The following is a 13837-nucleotide window of genomic DNA, read 5'->3' as shown; positions in this document are numbered from 1 at the left end:
GGTGGATGCACTGATTGTTTCTGTGCGGGAAACTTTAAAGATGGAGGATGCAGCCATGGCTGCGGTGGAGGTGCCGGTCCCTTTTGGCACTCACAAGCCACCTCGCATGGCAAAATTGTTCCCTTATCCCTCCTTTTTTGACAAGTTTGTCTATTAAGATTGGGAGTGTCCAAAATGCCCCTTTGTGATCCCAAAGTGTTTCGCTGTCCTGCGTGAGTGAGGTCCACCCTAACTAAATAGGGATCACTTTGTTATATTATCTGCACAATGGTCTTGTTTGTTTCTTGTTTTTCATGTTATGGAAGTCTGCTGAAAGTTGTAAGTTCATGCAAGGAAATCAGCAGTGCAATCTCTGAATGAACCATCTGTTACTCAGAAGACTCATTAAGGCTTGATTATATAGTCCCACGTATGTGAATTTATTGGCAGAGACTTTGGTTTGTACACAGTGGAATGTGATATTCTTTTACTTGTGGCAAAAGTTTGCTCTATTGTTACTATTACACAGAAGGAATTTCATATATTTCTTATATTTTGTATGGTTCACTATATGTTCATAATTATTCACTTAATTTGATGGTACAGTGTGCAATATTAGTAGGTTAATATTAGCGCAATTATTCATTTAAAACATTTTATTTTTGTGTACCAATTCACATATATAATTGCATCTATATTATTTAGTTATCTTTTAATATTTATTTCTCACGTATTTTAATATTTATTCACATCAGCGCTTTAGTATACTTTTACAAAATGGGCAGATATTGAAGTGATTAAAGACCCGGTTGACAGGAAGGCAAAGTCTCTGAGCCGCACTATGTTCTCTATTGCGTGTTCGGCGATTCGGCCGATTTTTGTTATTGCTCTGGTGTCGCAAACGCTGACAGAGTGGGCAAAGATGTTGACCTGGAAGCGTTTCCAGGGTTTTTATTTAAACCTTTTTTTTACGATCCCCAAAAAGGAGGGTACGGTACGTCCGAATCTGGACCTCGAGGCCCTGAACCACTATGTGTGGGTGTGGAAGTTTCGAATGGCGTCCATTCGCTCCGTGGTGTCATCTCTTCATCAGGGGGACTTTCTTGCCTCCATTGACATCAAGCATGCCTACCTGCACATTCTGATTTGTGCACAGCACCAGCGGTTCCTCCTCTTTGCTGTGGGAGAGGAGCATTATCAGTTTGTGGCGTTACCCTTTGGTCTCGCCTCCACTTCTTGGGTCTTCACCAAAGTGTTGGCCCCGGTTCTGGCGCTGCTGCGCCAGTGGGGAATTTCTGTTCTGGGCTATCTGGATGACCTTCTGCTGCAAGCAGAGTCCTCAGCGGCCCTGAAGGCCGACGTGGAGATCACGGTTCAGACTCTGGCAGATTTTGGGTGGCTGATAAATTACCAAAACTCTGTGTTGACCCCAGTTCGGAAATTGGTTTATCTGGCTCTGACTCTGGATTCTGCTCGGGCCAGAGTAGTCCTTCCGCAGGACAAACTCCAGAAATAACAGGCGGCAGCCTGCTCGCTGCTGTCCAGCAGGTGGGTCTCCCTGCGGACTTGCATGCATTTACTGGGCCTGATGTTGTCTACGTTCGAGGCAGTTCCATTCACTCAGTTTCATACGAGACTATGCAAAAGGAAATCTTGTTAAAATGGGAAAAATGTGCCTAGTCTCTAGACAGTCAGAGTCTGCTGAGTCAAGGAGCCAAGGGTCCCTGATCTGGTGGCTTCGTTCCCCGGCTGTTCTCGCAGGGGAGATCTTTTCTCCCGCTGTACTGGACGGTGGTCACCACCGATGCCAGTCTGTCCAGGTGGGGAGGAGTCCTGGGCCTGAACTCGGCTCAGGGTCACTGGGCGCTGGAGGAATCCAGGCTACCTATCAACATCCAGCAACTCCGGGCGATCAGACTCTGTCTGGATTATTGGACGGATTGGCTTCAGGGGCTCCCGATACGGATCCAGTCAGACAATGCCACGGCGGTGGCCTATGTCAACCACCAGGGAGGAACGAGGAGTGTGTTAGCCGGCCTGGAGGTAGCCGGCATTCTACTGTGGGCAGAACGTTTTGTCCCGGCCATCTCTGCCATTCACATTCCGGAGGTGGACAACTGGCAGGCAGATTATCTCAGTCATCAAATATTGGACCAAGGGGAGTGGTCTCTCCATCAGGAGGTATTTCAACAGATTTGCCTATGCTGGGGATCTCCAGAGGTGGATCTGAAGGCATCCCAAAACAGGAAGGTGTAGAGGTTTGTGGCCAGGTCTCGGGACCCTCTGGCGGATGCCTCAGATGCTCTGGTCGCTCCATGGGGCCAGTATCATATGATCTACGCATTTCCTCCTCTCAAGCTTCTGCCACGGCTGTTGCGCAGGATTGAGGCAGAAGGAATTCCGGTCATTGGAGTGGTCCTGGACTGGCCTCCTCAGTCCCGGTACGCCGGCCTGGTGCGTCTGGTCGCAGATAACCCCTGGCGGCTGCCTCTCAGGGAGGATCTGCTATCCCAAGGGCCGATCTTCCACCCTGCCTTACCGTCGCTAGATTTAATGGCCTGGCTATTGAAAGCCAGGTTTTGAAGGATAGAGGCTTATCTGCGTTGGTGATTCCAACGCTGCTCAGAGCTAGAAAGTCTTCTTCCAGGAAGGTATATTATAGGACGTGAAAAGCGTATATATTTCATGGTATGAGTCAGTGAGGTTTCACCCACGTTCCTTTTCGGTGGCTCGGATTTTGACTTTTCTTCAGAGGGGTGTTGAAAAGAATTTGGCCTTGAGTACTGTCAAGGGCCAGGTGTCGGCCTTTGAGGTTTTCTTTCAATGATCCATGTCTTCGCATTCCCTGGTGCGTACCCTCATTCAGGGAGTGCGACATGTGGTTCCACCGGTGTAATCTCCTTTGCCACTGTGGGACTTGAATCTTGTACTTTCAGTTCTACAGAAGCCTCCGTTTAAGGATATTTAAGAAATTCCCCTGCTCAGGGTGCCAGAATTGGCAGGGCTATCCTGTCGCATGCCCTACCTGGTGATTCACGAGGACAAGGTGGTGCTTCGTCCTTGTCCTTCTTTCCTTCCAAAGGTTGTCTCTGATTTCCATTTAAATGAAGACACCGCGTTGCCTTTTCTATCTCCGTGGTTGCAACATCTGAGGGAATTGGCCTTGCACACCTTAGATGGGGTACGGGCAGTCATGGTGTATTTGGTAGCCACTGAGTCTTTTCGAAGGTCAGACTCTCTGTTCGTGATCACGGACGGGCCAAAAAAGGGGCTATCTGCTTCCTCAGTGACCATCTCTAGATGGATCAGGCAGATGTTGACTCAGGCCTATGATATCAAGGGTCAGGTTCCTCCCTTTCCGGTGAAGGCACACTCGACTTGGGCGCTGAGTCAGTAACGCAAGTTTGCAAGGTGGCCACCTGGTCGTCGGTGCACACTTTCACAAAACTTTACAAAGTGGATGTGCTGGCATCTGTGGATGCTTCTTTTGGCCGCAAGGTTCTGCAGGCTGCGGTCTAGAGGGGGTTTTTTTTGCTGCTCAGGTGGGCTCCGGGTTGTTTTCACTGAGCTCCAGGTTGTCTGGTTGGCCTGGGGTTTATTTTTTTTTTGTTGGCTGCCCCACCCCTCATGTTTGGCACTGCTTTGGGACATCCCTGTGGTTCTGAATAAAGAAGGCTGTGTCTGTCAATGAACAAAATAGAAAATAGGATTTTTGACTTACTGTAAAATCCGTTTTCTCTCAGTTCATTGACAGTCACAGCACCCACCCCTCTATGGAGTTTTTAAAACTTCTGATACTGCTTGTTACATAACTGAAGGCCTGTAGCAGAGAGGGGGGTGTATATCACCTATGACTGCCCATGGGCGTAGCCAAGTCTTTTTGTCTGCCTAGTGTCCTACTCCTGTAGGGGGTGATATAACCCTATGGTTCTGAATAAAGAAGGAGGTGTCTGTCAATGAACTCAGAGAAACGGATTTTACGGTAAGTCAAAAATCCTATTTTTTTTTTTTTTTACTACATTACCTGGTCTGTCTATAAAATCCAGAGGGCTATTACTGTGCTGTTCAGCCCTAGGTTTTCCTCTGTTTGTCTTTTATTGGATCAGACAGACCAGCAGTTTATACACACACTTCCAATCCCTGCCTCATTATGACATAGTTATATAGTTACATAGTTGGTGAGGTTGAAAAAAGACACAAGTCCATCAAGTGTGTGTGTGCTTTTATGTCAATATTACATTGTACAGCCCTGTATGTTATGGTCGATGTAATAGTAATAAATTTGAAATTATCTATGCTCCCTGCTGAAACCACTGCTTGTAGAAGAGAATTCCACATCCTTTCCACTTTGACAGTAAAGAACCCTCTATGCAGTTTAAGGTTAAACCGCTTCTCTTTTAATTTTAGTGAATGGCTGCATGTCTTTTTAAATTTCCTTTTCGCAAAAGAGTTTTATCCCTATTGTGGGGTCACCAGTACGGTATTTGTACATTGAAATCATATCCCCTTTCAAGCGTCTCATCTCCAGAGAGAATACGTTCAGTACTTGGAGTCTTTCCCCATAGCTGGGATCTTCTAGTCCTGGGATATGCAATTAGCGGACCTCCAGCTGTTGCAAAACTACAAGTCCCATCATGCTCTGCCTCTGGGTGTCATGCTTGTGGCTGTCAGAGTCTTGCTATGCCTCATGGAACTTGTAGTTCTGCAACAGCTGGAGGTCCGCTAATTGCATATCCCTCTAGTCCCTTAATTAGCTTTGTTGCCCTTCTCTGGACTCTCTCCAGATCCAGCACATCCTTCCAGAACTAGATGGCAAACTCCAGGTGCGGCCAGACCAGAGTCTTGTAGAGTGGGAGAATTATCGTTTTATCTCTGGAATGAATCCCCTTTTTAACCACTTTCATACCAGGCACTTTCCTCCCTTCCTGCCCAGGACAATTTTTAGTTTTCAGCGCTGTTGCAGTTTGAACAATTGAGTGGTCATGCAACACTGTACCCAAACTAAATTTTTATAATTTTCTTCCCACAAATAGAGCTTTCTTTTGGTGGTATTTGATCACCTCTGCAGTTTTTAATTTTTGCGCTGTAAACGAATAAAGGGCGTCAATTAAAAAAAAAGAAAATGGTGGGCACTGATAGGCGGCACAGGATAGGCAGCACTGATGAGGAGCTACTAACAGGCATTACTGAGTGGCACTTCGATGGGGCAATGATTGGCACTTATTATTGGGACAGGCTGGCAGGTGTCGGGCACCGATTGGCAGCTTTTGACAGGGGCTGGGCTGATAATCAATGTGCTGCCGATCGTCTTTCCCTGTCATCGTGAACCGAGGAAAGCAGATTACCGGCACTTCCTGGTTTACGCTGTGATCAGCTGTGATTGGTCACAGCTGATCACATGGTAAGAAGCCACTGTCAGAGACTTCAGACCACAATCGGAGTTGTGGTGTGTCAGACTGACACACAGCATCTCCAATCGCCATGCAGCAGGCACTCGTCGGCTGTGATATCCTGATAACGGCATACGATGTCCGGTCAGGATATCGCAACCACTTTGTCGCCGTCATTGTAATTGTGTTGTCCCCCTATACATTGTAAAGCACTGTGTAAACTGTTGACGCTATATAAATCGTGTATAATAATAATAACATAGCAGGCGGCAAGTGGTTAATGCATGCCGGTATTCTGTTGTATTTGCTTGCAGCAGCTTGGCATTGAATGCCATTGCTGAGCCTGTCATCTACTATGACCTATGACGAGATCCTATACTATGACGAGATCCTTTTCCATCCTAGATTCCCCCTAGTAACTAGATTGCATTCATATTTTTGCAACCGGTATGCATTATTTAAAATTTTTCTACATTAAACATAATTTGCCATGTAGTTGCCTCACACATTAATTTGTTCAGATAATTTTGCAAAGTTTCCACATCCTGCAGAGAAATTGCCCTACTTAGCTTATATTGTCTGCAAATACCAAGATTGAACTGTTTACCCCATCCTCCAGGTTTTTTATGAATGAATTAAATAGGACTGGCCCCAGCACAGAACCCCACTTTCTCCACCAAACCATTCTGAGTACTCCCCATTTATCACTACCTTCTGAACTCGTATCTGTAGCCAGTTTTCAATCCATGTACTCACCCTTTGGTCCATGCTGACAGACCTTAGTTTGTACAGTAAACATTTATGGGGAACTGTATCAAACGCTTTTGCAAAATCCAATTACACCACATCTATGGACCTTGCTTTATCTCAATGGCAGCTCACCTCCTCATAGAATGTTATCAGATTGGTTTGGCAAGAACAAGTCTTCATAAATCCATGCTGATTATTGCTAATGATACCGTTTTCATTACTAAAGTCTTGTCTATAGTCCCTTATCATTCACTCCAAGAGCTTGCAAACTGTTGACGTTAGGCTAACTGGTCTGTAAATCCCAGGGATATATTTTGGTCCTTTTTTAAATATTGGTGCTATATTGGCTTTTCTTCAATCCGCTAGTGCCATACCAGTCAGTAGACTGTTCATAAAATATGGAACAATGGTCTGGCAATTACTTGACTGAGTTCCTAAGGACACTCAGGGAAAAGCCATCTGCTCTCCATGACTTATTAATGTTACGTTTTTGGAATGCTGAGGATGATCCCTCAGCCTTGTATTTTTTGAAGACCTTAATTTTTATGTTGGAGTTAAGCCACCCAGGACTTTTATTAGCTCTTTTAAATGTATTTCCCATTGGGGTGCACTGGCTAATACACTTATTTAATATGCTCTTAAAGCACACCCATTTTTCCTCTGTGTTGTTTGTTCCTGGGATTTTATCCCATTTAATATCTTCTAGCAAGAGCGTAATTTAAGGAAGTTGGCTCTTTTAAAATTTGGTGACTTTGTATTCTCCTTATGTTTCCTATTTGTGTAATTTATACTGAAACTAATTGACCTGTGGTTGCTGTTTCCTAAATTGATAAATTATTTCTACATCCACGATGTATTGTTAGCAATCAGTAGGTCTAGGAACGCATTGTTCCTTGTTGGTGCAATTACCATCTGATCCATTACATTTTCCTGTAAGACATCTAGGAAATTGCTTACCTTAGCCAAATTTCTATCATTAGCATTAATGTCATTTTTATTATTTTTTTTCTCACTAGTAATGGCAGTGATCAGTGATTTTTAGAGGGACTGTGACATTGCGGCAAACAGATCGGACAATTTTTTTGGGACCAGTGACATTTATGCCACGATCGGTGCTATAAAAATGCACCGATTACTGTAAAAATGACACTGGCAAGGAAGGGGTTAACATGCGGGGATGATCAAGGGGTTAAGTGTGTCCTAGAGAGGTGTTTCTAACTGTGGGGGGAGTAGACTGACTGGGAGTACAGAGAGACAGACAATCACACTATACTTCCTTGACAGAATGGGGATCTGCTTTTTCTACTGCTTTGATCCCCGTTCTGCCTCCCTGTGGTGTGATCGCGGCTGGCCAATGGACATCGTACACGCCCATTGTATCTATCACATGAAGAATCGTACCAGTATGGCAGTTTGCGCAATAGAGCCGCCCTTCACAGTATAACTGTGGTGGCAGGTCGACAAGTGGTTAATCAGAGAAGCAGCCTAGAGGCCCATGGTAACTCTGGAGGAGCTGCAGAGATCCAAAGCTCAGGTGGGAGAATCTGTGCACTCCACAAATCTGGCCTTTATGGAAGAGTGGCAAGAAGAAAACCATTGTTGAAAGAAAGCCATAAGAAGTCCTGTTTGCAGATTGTGAGAAGCCATGTGGGGGACACAGCAAACATGTGGAAGAAGGTGCTCTAGTCAGATGAGACCAAAATTGAACTGTCTGGCCTAAAAGCAAATCGCTGTGTGTGGCGGAAAATGAACACTGCACATCACCCTGAACATACCATCCCCACTGTGACACATGGTGGCAGCATCTTGTTGTAGGGATGCTTTTCTTCAGCAGGAACAGGGAAGCTGGTGTTGATGGGAAAATGGATGAAGCCAAATACTGGGCAATCTTAGAAGAAAACCTGTAATGCCTTGTACACACGGTCGGACATTTCGACAACAAAATCCGTCTGATTTTTTCAGACGGATTTTGTCCTAAACTGGTGTTGCATACACACGGTCGGACAAAGTTGTCGGAAAATCAGATCGTTCGGAACGTGATGACATTCGTTCATTACAACGGGACTACGTTGAGGCTAGTAGCCAATAGCTTTGGTCTCGTAATTTGATCTGAGCATGCATGCCACTTTGTCAGATCGGAATTCTCTACAAACGATCGGAAAAAGTCTGATCAGATTTTTTTGTTTGAAAATTTGAGATCCTGCCCTCAAATTTTTTCCGTCTGAATTTCTGACAGAAAAAGTCCCATAGAGCCCACACACGATCTCGGATTTTCCGACAATATAATCCGATCGGACCATTTCCGCCAGAATTTCTGATCAAAGCATATCACCACCACATTAGATCTACTGATTACCAACAATACAAGACCTGATCATGGATGTGGAAATACAGGGCAATTTAGGAAACAGCAATCACAGGTCAATTGGCTTCAGTATAAATCACACAAATATGAAACATAAGGGGAATACAAAGACACTGAATTTCAAAAGAGCTAATTTCCCTTAACCTTGCTAGAGGATATAAATTTGGATAACATTTTAGGAACAAAGAACACAAAGGAGAGATGGCTTCGCTTTAAGAGCATATTAAATAAGGGCATTAGCCAGTGCATCCCATTGGGTAATACATTTAAAAGAGCGAACAAAAGTCCTGGATGGCTTAACTCCAATGCAAAAATGCATATAAAAGCAAAGGAGAAGGCCTGCAAAAAATACAAGGTTGAGGGATCATCATCAGCATTCCGGCATTATAAAGAATGCAACAAGAAATGTAAGGGTGCAATTAGGGTGGCTAAGATAGAACATGAAAGACACATAGCGGAGGACAGCCAAAAAAAAAAAAATCAAGAAATTCTTTAGGTATGTAAACAGTAAAAAAGGGAGGACAAACCATATTGGCCCCATGAAGAATAAAGAAGGACATCTGCTTACAAAGGATGGGGAGATGGCAAAGGTATAGAATTTATTCTTCTCCTCAGTCTTCATGAGGGAATCGGGGGGGTGGGGGCTTCAGTAACCAAAACTGCAGGGTTTATCCTTATGACACATCACAGGAAGCACCTTCATGATTAACAGAGGACAGAATTAACAAACTTAACATTAATAAATCACCGGGATTGGGTGGTTTGCATCTGAGGGTACTTAGGGAACTCAGTCAAGTAATTGCCAGACCATTGTTCCTAATTTTTACTGACAGTCTACTGACTGCAATGGTAACAGCAGATTGGAGAAAAGCCAATGTAGCACCAATATTTAAAAAGGGACCAAAATACATCCCTGGGAATTACAGACCAGTTAGCCTAACATCAATAGTATGCAATCTCTTGGAGGGAACGATATGGGACTATATACAAGGTTTTGGTAATGAAAATGGTATCATTAGCAGTAATCAGCATGGATTCATGAAGAATCATTCTTGCCAAACCAATCTACTAACCTTTTATGAGGAGGTGAGTTGCCATCTAGATAAAGGAAGGCCCATAGACGTGGTGTATCTGGATTTTGCAAAAGCATTTGATGGATTGAAAACTGGCTACAAGTGCAAGTTCAGAGGATGGTGATAAATGGGGAATGGTCAGGAGGGGGTAGTGGGGTCCCACAAGGTTCTGTGCTGCGACAATCCTATTTAATTTTATTCATAAACAACCTGGAGGATGGGGTAAACAGTTCAATCACTGTATTTGCGGACGATACTAAGCTAAGCAGGGCAGGATGTGGACACCTGGCAAGAAGATCTGAACAAATGAATGGGATGGGTACCTACATGGCAAATGAGGTTTAATGTAGAAAAATTTAAAATAATGCATTTGGGTGGTAAAAACATGAAGGCAATATATACACTAGGGGGAGACCCTCTGGGGGAATCTAGGATAGAAAATGACCTGGGGGTGCTAGTAGATGATAGGCTCAGCAATGGCATGCAATGCCAAGCTGCTGCTAGCAAAGCAAACAGAATATTGGCATGCTTAAACAAGGGATTAACTTCAGGGATAAAGCGATAATTCTCCCACTGTACAAGACTCTGGTCTGGCTGCACCTGGAGTATGCTGTCCAGTTCTGGGCACCAGTCATCAGGAAGGATGTACTGGAAATGGAGCAAGTACAAAGCAGGGCAACAAAGCTAATAAAGGGTCTGGAGGATATAACTTATGAAGAAAGGTTGGGAGCACTGAACTTGTTCGCTCTGGAGAAGAGACGCTTGAGAGAGGATATGATTTCAATTTACAAATACCGTACTGGTGACCCCGCAATAGGGATAAAACTTTTTTGCGGAAGGGAGTCTAACAAGACACGTGTCCACTCATTAAAATTAGAAGAAAAGAGGTTTAACCATAAACTACGGAGAGGGTTCTTTACTGTAAGAGTGGCCAGGATGTGGAATTCCCTTCCACAGGTGGTGGTCTCAGTGGGTGGGCATCAATAGTTTCAAAAAACTATTAGATAAGGACCTGAACGACCAAAACATATAGGGATATACAATGTAATACTGACTTGTAATCACATACATAGGTTGGACTTGATGGACTTGTGTCTTTTTTTTTTTTTTAACCTCACCTACTATGTAACTATGTGTTAGAATGGCGATGTCAAAGTCCCGACCTAAATCAAATTGCGAATCTGTGGAAAGACTTGAAAATTGCTATTCACAAATGTTCTCCATCCAATCTGACAGAGCTTGAGCTATTTTGCAAATAAGAATGAACAAAAATGTCACTCTCTAGATGTGCAAAACTGGCAGAGACATACCCAAAAACACTTGCAGCTGTAATTGCAGCGGAATATGGTTCTAAAAAGTATTGACCCAGGGGAGCTGAAAACGAATGCAAGCTGCACTTTTCCCATATTTTCTAAAAATATGTTGAAAACCATTTATCATTTCCCTTCCACTTCACAATTATGTGCCACTTTGCATTGGTTTATCACATAAAATACCATTAAAATGCATTATGTTTTTGGTTGTAACATGATAAAATGTAGAAAATGTCAAGGGGTATGAATACTTTTTCAAGGCACTGTATATACAGCATCTCAAAGTGAGTATACTCCTCACATTTTTGTAAATATTTTATTGTATATTTTAATGTGATAACACTGAAGAAATGATGCTACAATGTAAAGTAGTGAGTGTACAGCTTGTATAACAGTGTAAACTTACTGTCGCCTCAAAATAACAACACACAGCCATTAATGTCTAAACCGCTGGCAACAAAAGGGAGTAAAAATGTCCAAACTGGGCCCAATTAGCCATTTTCTCTCCCCGGTGTCATGTGGCTCATTAGTGTTACAAGGTCTCAGGTGTGAATGGGGAGCAGGTGTGTTAAATTTGGTGTTATCGCTCTCACTCTCTCATACGGGTCATTGGAAGTTCAACATGGCACCTCATGGTAAAGAACTCTCTGAGGATCTAAAAAAACGAAAAAAAAAATTGTTGCTCTACATAAGGATGGCCTAGGCCAGTGATGGCGAACTTTGGCACCCCAGATGTTTTGGAACTATATTTCCCATGATGCTAATCCACTCTGCAGTGTACTTGAGCATCAATGGGAAATGTAGTTCCAAAACATCTGGGGTGCCATGATTCGCCATCACTGGCCTAGGCTACAAGAAGATTGCCAACACCCTGAAACTTAGCTGCAGCATGGTGGCCAAGACCATACAGTGGTTTAACAGGACAGGTTCCACTCAGAACAGGCCTCATCATGGTCAACCAAAGAAGTTGAGTGCACCTGTTCAGTGTCATATCCAGAGATTGTGTTTGGGAAATAAACGTATGAGTGCTGCCAGCATTGCTGCAGAGGTTGAAGGGGTGGGGGGGGGGGGGGGTCAGCCTGTCGTTGCTCAGACCATATGCTACACACTGCATCAAATTGGTCTGCATGGCTGTCATCCCAGAAGGAAGCCTCTTCTAAAGATGATGCACAAGAAAGCTCGCAAACAGTTTGCTGAAGACAAGTAGATTAAGGACATGGATTACTGGAATCATGTCCTGTGGTCTGATGAGACCAAGATAAACTTATTTAGTTCAGATGGTGTCAAGCCTGTGTCACGGCAACCAGGTGAGGAGTACAAAGACATGTGTGTCTTGCCTACAGTCAAGCATGGTGGTGGGAGTGTCATGGTCTGGGGCTGCATGAGTGCTGCCGGTGTTCTGGCGTATAGAGTCCGGGCATCACATAGTGTCCACTCCGTACTGCGCATGCGCAGTACGGAGCAGACGAAGCTTCGGAAAATCTCCGAAGCTGAACGGCGCCTGCGCCGTGAGTGGAGGTGGTAGCCCCACCATCCAAGCGGACATAGGGTTGTGAATTTTAGAGGGCCCCTCGCGGGCAAGCTTCGCTCGCCACGCTTCGGGCTCGGCCTCGCTGCGCTCGGCTCTTTTTTATTCTAACTCTATGTCCACTTGGATAGTGGGGATAGAACCTGGACTCACGGCGCAAGCGCCGTTCATCCTCGGCAATTTTCGGAATCTGTGTTCCTGTGTACTGCGCATGCGCAGTACGCAGGGGACACTATCTGATGGAGGACGCTATTTGACAAGACACCGGCACTGGGGAGCTACAGTTCATTGAGGAAACCATGAATGCCATCATGTCCTGTGACATTCTGAAGCAGAGCATGACCCCCTCCCTTTGGAGACTGGGCCGCAGGGCAGTATTCCAACATAACAACCCAAAACACACCTCCAAGACAAATACTGCCTTGCTAAAAATGCTGTGGGTAAAGGTGATGGACTGGCCAAGCATGTCTCCAGACCTAAACTCTTTTGAGCATCTGTGGGGCATCCTCAAACGGAAGGTGGAGGAGCGCAAGGTCTCTAACATCCATCAGCTCTGTGATGTCATCATGGAAAAGTGGAAGAGGACTCCAGTGGCAACCTGTGAAGCTCTGGTGAACTACATGCCCAAGAGGGTTAAGCCAGTGCTGGAAAATAATGGTGGCCACACAAAATATTGACACTTTGGGCCCAATTTGGAAATTTGACATTAATGGCTGTGTGTTGAGTTATTTTGAGGGGATAGTAACATTTCCACTGTACAAGTTGTACACTCACTACTTTACATTGTAGCAAAGTGTAATTTCTTTAATGTCACATGAAAAGATATAATAAAATATTTACAAAAATGTGAGGTGTACTCACTTTTGTGAGATTGTGTGTGTGTGTGTGTGTGTGTGTGTGTGTGTGTGTGTGTGTGTGTATTCAGCGCCATATCAAACATCACCTTAGCAAAAATTTATAACGTGCAATATTCATTCCTGTCAAAAAACAAAATACAGAACTATCATCCGTGATTAAAACAGTCGGTGTTCAAACTGTACAAAACCAGTCAGGTGGAAGTGACAATATCAGCAGGTGCCCCTGGAAGTACTGTGACCTTAAAGAGGAAGTAAACCCTGATGAGTTTACTTCCTCTTTCATTCCCTGCAAAGGCAAAGCATAATGGACTACTATGCATCGCATAGTAGTCCATTATGTGTCACTTACATGACACAGGAGCCAGCGAAGTCACCGCTGTCCCCTGTAGTCCGGCGCATCCATCTTCTCGGTGGGGTCTCGCAGCTCCGCCGCTGTCATTCGGTGAAGCCGCGATGACGTCACTCCCGCGCATGCGCACGGGAGCCGACACGCGCGGCAGCTCCGTCATTGAAAATGCCGCGCCCAGTGCGCCTGCGTGCCGCTGTCTACGGCGCATGCGCCATAGACAGCGGTGCCTGTCT

Source organism: Lithobates pipiens, unplaced genomic scaffold (genome assembly GCF_037356315.1).
Source record: "Lithobates pipiens isolate NorthernLeopardFrog02 unplaced genomic scaffold, aLitPip1_a1.2 Scaffold_19, whole genome shotgun sequence".
In the NCBI taxonomy this organism is placed as follows: Eukaryota; Metazoa; Chordata; class Amphibia; order Anura; family Ranidae; genus Lithobates; species Lithobates pipiens.
Note: the sequence above shows the minus strand (reverse complement) of the source record.